This window comes from Furipterus horrens, unplaced genomic scaffold, assembly GCF_987537825.1.
Source record: "Furipterus horrens unplaced genomic scaffold, mFurHor1.1.pri manual_scaffold_17, whole genome shotgun sequence".
NCBI classification, from domain to species: Eukaryota; Metazoa; Chordata; class Mammalia; order Chiroptera; family Furipteridae; genus Furipterus; species Furipterus horrens.
In genome coordinates, this window is record NW_028327187.1 from 92,042,562 (window position 1) to 92,051,512 (window position 8,951).

General features: G+C 41.7%; 1 pseudogene; it reads left to right on the top strand.

Annotated features, from left to right (window-relative positions):
* The first annotated feature begins 7,222 nt into the window (after positions 1–7,222).
* LOC149991595 (calmodulin-1 pseudogene) lies at positions 7,223–8,723 on the top strand (annotated as a pseudogene).
* Positions 8,724–8,951: the final 228 nt, after the last annotated feature.

Genomic DNA, 8,951 nt, shown 5'->3' on the forward strand with positions numbered 1-8,951 from the left:
TTATGCTCTGATCTTGATGATTTCCTTCCTTCTTCTTGCCCTAGGCTTTGTTTGTTGTTGTCGTTCTAGTTCTTGTAGCTTTAGGGTTAGATTTTTTATTTGAGAATCTTCTATCCTTTCCAGATATGCCTGTATTTCTATGAACTTCCCTCTTAGGACTTCTTTTCATGTGTTCCATTGGTTTATGATGTTGTGTGTTCATTATCATTAGTTTCCATAAATTTCTTGATTTCTTTTTTGATGTCATTGTTAACCCATTCATTATTTAATAGCATGTTATTCATTCTCCATGACTTTGGATGTCTTTGATTTTTTTCTCTGAGGGTTTATTTTTAGTTTCAAGGCATTGTGGTCTGAAAAGATGCTTGATATGATTTCAATTTTCTTGAACTTGTTGAGGCTTGTTTTGTGTCCTATGATGTGGTCTATCTTTGAAAATGTCCCATGTGCATTTGAAAAGAATGTATATTTTGCTTGTTTGGGGTGAAAAGTTCTATATATATCAGTGAAGTCCATGTAGTTTAGTGTGCTGTTCAATGCCTGTATATCCTTGGTGTTTCTTTGCTTCGAAGATCTGTCTATTGTTGATAATGGAGTGTTCAAGTACCCTACTATGAGTGTGTTGCTGTTAATATCCTTCTTGTGGTCTTCTAGTATTTCTTTATGTATTTGGGTGCTCCTATGTTGGGTGCATATATGTTTATCAGTGTTATATCTTCTTGATGGATTATTCCCTTAAATATTATGAAATGTCTTTCTTTGTCTCTTTTTATTGCCCTTGCTTTGAAATCTGTTTTGTCTGATATGAGTACTGCTACCCCAGCCTTTTTTTCATGTCCGTTTGCTTGGAATACTTTTTTGTATCCCTTTACTTTCAGTTTGTGTAAATATTTTGTTTTGAGGTGTGTTTCTTGTAGACAGCATATATGTGGGTCCTGTTTTCTTACCCATTCCATTACCCTATGTCTTTTAATTGGAGCATTTAATCCATTTAAATTTAAGGTTATTATTGACATGTATTTATTCATTTCCCTTTATACCTGTGTTTCTCTCCTCTTCTTTTCTTCTTTTTCTTAAAAAATTCCCTTTAGCATCTCTTGCCATGCTGGTTTGGTGGAGATATATTTTTTTAATCTTCCTTTGTCTTGGAAACTCCTTATTTCTCCTTCTATTTTGAATGAGAGCCTTGCTGGGTAGAGTATTCTTGGTTGTAGGCCTTTGTTTTTCTTTTCTTTTCTTTTTTAATGTATTTTATTGATTATATTGTTACAATAGTTCCAATTTTCTCCCCTTTATGTAGGCCTTTGTTTTTCATTGCTTGAAATATTTTTGGCAATTCCCTTCTGGCTTGTAGTATTTCTGTTGAGAAATCAGTCGATAGCCGTATCGGAGCTCCCTTGTATGCTTTTTGCTGTTTTTCTCTTGCTTTTAGGATTCTCTCTTTGTCTTTGAATGTTGCCATTTTAATTATGATGTGCCTTGGAGTCGGTTTTTTTGGGTTCCTCTTCATTGGGACTCTCTGTGCTTCTTGAACTTGCATAACTTTTGCTCTCATCAGGTTAGGAAAATTTTCTGTCATTACTTCTATCAGCTTTTCTATTCCTTGTTTTTCTTCTTCTCCCTCTTTTATTCCAATGACTCAGATGTTGTTTTTCCTCATGCTATCCTGTAATTCTGTTACGTCTTCTTCGTACTTTTTCAATCTTTTTTCATTTTGTTATATTGTCTGGGAATTTTTTTCTACATTGTCCTGTAACTCACTGATCTGATTCTCTGCTTTGTTTAGTCTGCTTTTGATTGATTCTACTGTGTTTTTCAGTTCAGAGATTGTATTCTTCATTTCTTCCTGGCTCTTGTTAATAGTTTCTATGTCCTTTTTTATGCTGGCGTAGTTCTCCATAAGTTCCCTGTAATTTTCCTGGAGCTGTTGGTAACTTCCTTGGAGGCTGTCATAGTTGTTTTTGAGTTTGTTGAGTATATTGAGCTTCTTCACCATCATTGTTTTGAATTCCATGTCTGAGATTTGGGCTATGTCTATTCCATCTACCTCTCTTTCTGGGGACTTCTCTTTTCTTTTCATTGAGAGGTTGTTTCTGCATCTTACCATGCTGGATTCTTCTTGTTTGTTTTTGTTTTTTGGATTTGTGTGCTTTGAATTTCCACCTTTGTGGTATGAGATTCTTTATAGGAGATCTGGGGGTTTCAGTGGTGCAGTCTCTTTGATCTCCTGAGCCTGATGTTCTTTCGTTACCCTTTATGTCATTTGTTTATGCTATCTGGTTATATTTCATATGCTCTTTGGTGGGATCTTCCTTCTGGCTAGTTGATTGAGAGTCACTCTGTCCACTTTGTCTTGAGTTCTTTTGTGGAGATGCTGTTAAAAACATAAACACACAGCCCAGGCAGGAGACCTCCACCCTCAAAAATATCCCCCACCCTCTTTCCCACTATCATCAGCTAATGAGCCAGTATTAATATAAATGTAGAGAGGTTAGGGCTTTTATATTATAGAAAGAATCGATAAGAGTTGTTTTTAAAGAGAAAAAGTATGATTTTTGAGGGAGGGGATGATAGATTATTAATAGTAGCAAGTAGTGTTGAGACTATGCAAGACAGTAGGTAATATTTACACTGTATGTTAATAATAATAAAAGAAAAAGAGGGAAGAATGCAGAATATAGTAAGAAAGTGGAATTGTATAGTATTAAATTTAGATAGTAGTTATATTCTATTTATTTAGTGTGAAAGGGAGGCTAAACAAAACAGACAAACAAATATACAAAATTAAAGAGGAAGGATAAGGAGAGATAGTATAAAACTTATTAAAGAGATAGTTTAAAATTTTTTTTATAAAAATAAAAGTAAAAATTAAAATTAAAATTAAAAATAAGAAATTAAGAAAATTAATATAAAATAAAATACAAATAAAAAACTAAAATAGAAATAAAAAATTTAAAAACAATACAAAAGGAAAGTTTTTACTCACTTCAGCCTTGTGTGTCATCTTCTTTCTCTGGATCTACAGCTGGTCTAATGATGTGGTCCAGAGGTTCCTGATCCTTGCAGCAGTGGTGTGCGCCTGCGTGCGGTCTTGGTTACGCACCCGGGTTACTCCCGCGCGTCCCCAGTGGCCTGTGCATTGGTTTGGTGCCTGTTTGGAGCTGGCCAGGGTGCTTGTGTGCACACGTGCGTGCACAAGGTGGCCTGCGCACTAGCCTCAGGCCTGCCGAGCCACGCCTTGGGAGTCTGTCACTCACCTCTTGTGGTGGGGCCCCGTACACTTGTGTATGGTGGAAGTTAGCGTCTGTGAGTCGTGGCCACCCAGCGTTCCTGCACCCGCCTGGGCAGGCACAAGCAGAGCTAGCGCAAGTGGGCTGTGCTCTGGCCTGGTACCCACTGGGGCTGGCCTGGGGTTTCTTCTGTGTGCCCAGCGGGCCCTCCCTGCACCCGTTGGGGCACTGATCTTATGTCTGTTGGGGTGTGTCTGAGGGGCACCCAGACACACAGCCGGTGACCTAGCTGCGTGCCTGGACCAGTGTATGAGGGTACTTCCCTGTGCACACCGGCATGACCCAAGGGGAGGGTTAGGGAATGGGCAAGCGCACTTCTCTCCTGTGCTCCTCAAGAATGTCCTATCACCCCCAACCTTTCCTCCCCTCTCCACAGTTCACAAGAGAAAAATATAAAGAAAAATCACATTCTCACATGCACAGCAGCACACTGTTTCTTGTCTTTCAGCGCCAGATGCCACGTGGCCCACTCCTGGCTCTGCCAGTGGGCAGAGATCTGCTCTCCTCCCAATTCCTCTCTGGGGAAGCCTGTGGTCGCTAAAAAGCCTTTGTGTACTTCTAGCCGCAGCTTGGGCAGCCACCCCAGTCAGGAATCCCGTCTTGTCTCTTTTTCCTCCACTATCCTCACTAAACAAGTTGTTCCCAGATGGTTTTTCTCTAATCCAGCAGTGCCAAGGCTCAACTCCTGCCAGTGTCCAGCTTCTCACTGAGATGTTCTGTCTGCAATTAGTCCAAACTACAGATGGGTCTCGGGAAACAGAAAGCGCAGCCTCCCCTCATTCCTCCACCATCTTCTGCATGTGTGTACAGCTTATCTTAAAGTGACCACTCTTGGCAAGAGCCCAGGGATCATTCAAGTGACTGTTTCTTTTGTATAGTGAAAACGTCAGGATATAAGAAGAAAAGTAAATGTAAAATAGAGTATCCTAGTCTACCATCAGCTATATGCCCAGTGCCTCATTCAGCTGAAATCCTAGTGCCAGTTTTCATTGAACTACCCTCTTTTGACAAACAGGAGTATGGTGAAGAACTAAGTGATAGCAACGATGAAGATTTTGAAATTGAAGATGACTCAGTTCATAAGGGATTTGATGAGCATGAGTTGAATGATTTGGCATGAGATTTGGGACTATCCAAAAAGGCTTCAGAACTCGTAGCATCAAGATTGCATAAGAAAAACTTGCTTGAAAAAGGAGCCAAGGTATCAAGAGAAAGTGCATTTCTACAGTACTTTTGAAGTGATTGTGGCTTTGTGTATTGCCATAACATATACGGATTAATGGAGGAATTGGGACTTCCAATCTAGAAAGCAACTGAATGATGACTGTTCATTGATATCTCAAAGTGGAGCTTGAAGTATGTCCTCCTTTGCAATGTCAACTTATTTGGTACATTCCCAATTGGCCATTCAGTTTGTTTTCGTGAAGAATATGAATACACCAAGAGAGTCATGCATCTGTTGCAATATCACAAGCACAATTGGATCATCTGTATTGACCTTCACATGGTTTGCTTCCTCCTTGGTCAGCAATGCAGATACACCAAGTATCCCTGTTTTCTGTGTATGTGGGACAGCAGAGCTCCTGAGAAGCACTGGGTGGAGTCGAATTGGCCTCCAAGATCTGACCTCAAATCTGGTGATCCAAACATTCTACATGAGCAACTTGTTGACAGAAAACGTTATATTACCACCTATGCACATAAAACTGGTTCTCACGAGGCAATTTGTTAAAGCTTTGCCAACTGAAGGAGACTGTTTTAAGTATCTTATTTTGGCATTTCCTAGCTTGTCACTTGAAAAGGTAAAATATTTTAATATGTGTGTTTGGTAGCAGAACTTTACCACTTGTACACAATTTGACCTACAGTAACAATATAGAGCCTTTATATGAATAAAATAACTCTAAATAAACAGTACATTCAGCTACTTTTTTTCCCCTTTGTATGCACATTTTGAATGCTTTTTGGGACAAAGAGAGGGTATCCTGTACCTTAAAAAGTTGATGTGATAAGACTTCTGGCCAAGATGGAGGTGTAGACAGACACGCTGCATCTCCCTCCACAACTAAGAAGGAATAAAACTACCTCAAAACTATAAACAACCAGAAGTTCCAGAAAATCAAACTGCATGGAAGTCCAGCAAACAAAGATATAAAGAAGAATTACTCATCCAGACAGGTAGGAGGGGCGGAGCCAGGGTGGAGAGGATGCGGTGTGTTAGTGGCAGCAGCAGCAGCAGTGGCAGGCTGGCGGAAAGCGCAATCACACGTTTTGAAAAGTCAGGAGGGACACCTGGGGAACTTTCCCAGCTCCTCACTGGACCTCGCAGCTCAAGGTCCAAGCACTGGGGAAAATCAGGCCTCATTGCTTCTGACTGTGCAGACCAGTGGGGGTTGGAGTGAAGGCAGAAACTGATGGTCTTTCAGCAGAGTCCGCTTGTTTAAAGGGCCCCCACAGTCCTAGAACATCTGTAGACACTCCTACCCTGGGAACGATGACCAGAGTAGCAGCTAGAGGGGCGCCAGTCTGGTGCAGAAGTGGGAGAAGTGCCTGGAAAAGGGGTGAGTGCTGGGCAAGCAGCATTGTTCCCTCTCGGGCCCCTCCCCCACATACAACACCACAATGTGGTGAAACAGGTTGCCCTGTGCTGATGAATCCCTAAGGCTCTGCCCCTTACAACACAACAGGAGCGACAGCTCTACCTGGGATGCTAAGGCAAATAAACACAGGAGCCTGTCAGAGTGAGGAGACAGAGAAGTATGGCCCAAAAGGGGGAATGGATCAAGGATCCAGTGGGAGAACTAAGCAACCAGGAGGTAGCCAAGCTAACAGATGAGGAGATAGACAACCTAACAGACGCAGAATTCAAAACACTGGTGTTAAAGATGCTTACAGGCTTTACAGATATGCTTGAGTATGGCAAACACATAAGAGAAGAAGTGAAGGCCATGCTAAGTGAAACGAAGGAAAATCCACACAAAACCAAAGGTGAAGGGAAGGAAACCAGGGTTCAAAGTCAATAAGTTGGAACATAAGGAAGAAAAAAACAGTCAACTAGTGCAGAATGAGGAAGCAAGAATTCGAAGAACATAAGAAAATCTTCCGAAATTTTGCGAAGGAGATGGACATATATGTCCAGGAAGCACAGTGGGTCCTGAGCGAGCTGGCCCAGAGGGGACCACACCAGGGTGCATCACGATTGAGATGCCAAAGGTGAAAAATAAAGACAGAGTCCTGGGGGCAGCAAGAGAGAGGTGGGGAGTTGCCTACAGTGGGGTGCCTATAGGACTATCAGCTTATTTCTCAGAGGACACTTTGCAGGCAGGAAGGGACTGGCAAGCAGTGTTCAATGTGATGAAAAGCAACCTGCAACCAGGATTACTCTATCCAGCAAAGCTATCATTTAGAATGGAAGGGCAGATGAAGTGCTTCCCAGACAAGGTGAAGCTAAAGGAGTTCATCATCACCAAGCCATTATTATACGAAATGTCAAAGGGACTTACTTAAGAAAAAGATCAAAACTATGAACAATAAAATAACAACAAACTCGCAACTATCAACAACTGAATCAAAAAAATAAAAACAAAGTGCAACTAAGCGAACCAGAATAGGAACAGAATCATAGGTATGGGGATCATTTGGAGGGTTATCAGCTGGGAGGGGGGAGGGGGAGATATGGGGAAATGGTGCAGGGATTAAGAAGCATAATCAATTGGTATAAAATAGACAGGGGATATTAAGAATCATAAAGGAAGTGGTGAAGCCAAAGAACTTATATGCATGACCCATGTACATGAACTAAAGGTGGTGGGATTGCTGGAGCGAAGTGGGTACTGGGCAGAAGGGAGGAAAGGGGAAAAAATTTGGAACTACTCTAACAACATAATCAATAAAATATACTTTTAAAAAAGTTGATGTGGGGCATTCGGGCTGGGAGTCTCGCGGGCGAGGCGCTGTTACTTGCAGTCGGGCGGCGGCGCAGGCGGTGGTAGCAGCGGCAGTGGCTCAGCGCTCCGCGCGCACCGCGCCTTAGCAGCAGCAGCAGCAGCAGCAGCAGCAGCAGCAGCAGCAGCGGAGGAACCCCTCCCCCGTCACAGCCCCTAGGCTGGTGCAGCCACCCTGGATCCCTCTGCTCTTCCTTCGTTCGCACCATGGCTGATCAGCTGACTGAAGAACAGATTGCTGAATTCAAGGAAGCTTTCTCCCTATTTGACAAAGATGGCGATGGCACCATCACAACAAAGGAACTTGGCACTGTCATGCGATCACTGGGTCAGAACCCAACAGAAGCTGAATTGCAGGATATGATCAATGAAGTGGATGCTGACGGTAATGGCACCATTGACTTCCCAGAATTTTTGACTATGATGGCTAGAAAAATGAAAGATACAGACAGCGAAGAAGAAATCTGTGAGGCATTCCGAACCTTTGACAAGGATGGCAATGGTTACATCAGTGTGGCAGAACTACGTCATGTCATGACAAACTTAGGAGAAAAACTAACAGATGAAGAAGTAGATGAAATGATCAGAGAAGCAGATATTGATGGAGATGGACAAGTCAAGTATGAAGAATTCGTACAGATGATGACTGCAAAATGAAGACCTACTTTCAACTTTTTCCCCCCTCTAGAAGAATCAAATTGAATCTTTTACTTACCTATTGCAAAAAAAAAAAATCATTTACTCATTCTGTTTCTATATAGCAAAACTGAATGTCAAAAGTACCTTCTGTCCACACACAAAAAAAATCTGCATGTATTGGTTGGTGGTCCTGTCCCCTAAAGATCAAGCTACACATCAGTTTTACAATATAAATACTTGTACTACCTTAATGATAAGGAAGCACTTAGTGGACTCCTTGCAGTTCCATTGCTAATGATTAATATACCGTTTGGGCTGGCCAGTTTTTCATGCATGCAGCTTGACAATTGAGCACAGTCAGGCATTTGTATTAAAAATGAAAAACGAAAAAACAAATTCAAAACCTATTCAAATGGGTTCTAATTCGGTTTGTTAGTATAAATTGTCGTAGCAGGTTTACTGAAAGCGAACACATTTAAAATTGGTTTACCTCAGGATGTGTGTAGAAAAATGGGTGAAGGATAAACCGTCCCGACGTAGCCCCACAAGCAGGGTGGTCCTCTTGTACTTCCATGTGCCCCGATCCACGGTGACAGCTACGCATCTCGGTGGCATGCTCACGTGTGTTGGTTTAGCGTTGTCTGCATATCTAGAGCGAAATGGGTGTCAGGCTGTCACCAGTCACAAAGATTTTTTAAAAGGAAACTTTTACCAAGGGAGCATCTTTGGACTCTGTTTTTAAAACCTTCTGGACCGCGACCCGGAGCCAGCAGAGGTAGGCTGTGGCTGTGGCCTGCGGCACAACCATCAACATTGCTGTTCAAGAAATGACAATTTACGTCCATTCCAAGTTGTAAATGCTAGTCTTTTTATTTTTATTTTTTCCAATAAAAAGACCATTAACTTAAAAAAAAAAGTTGATGTGATAGAGAAAAACTGGGGTCATTTTTGGATTCAGATGCCAAATGTTAGTTGAAAACATGTGTCAGATCTAATTCAACGAAAATTGTGTTCCCCAGTGTAATTATTTTTACCAGTTCCTTCTGCAAACAGAGGTGGCTGGCAGAAAGCCTTGTGC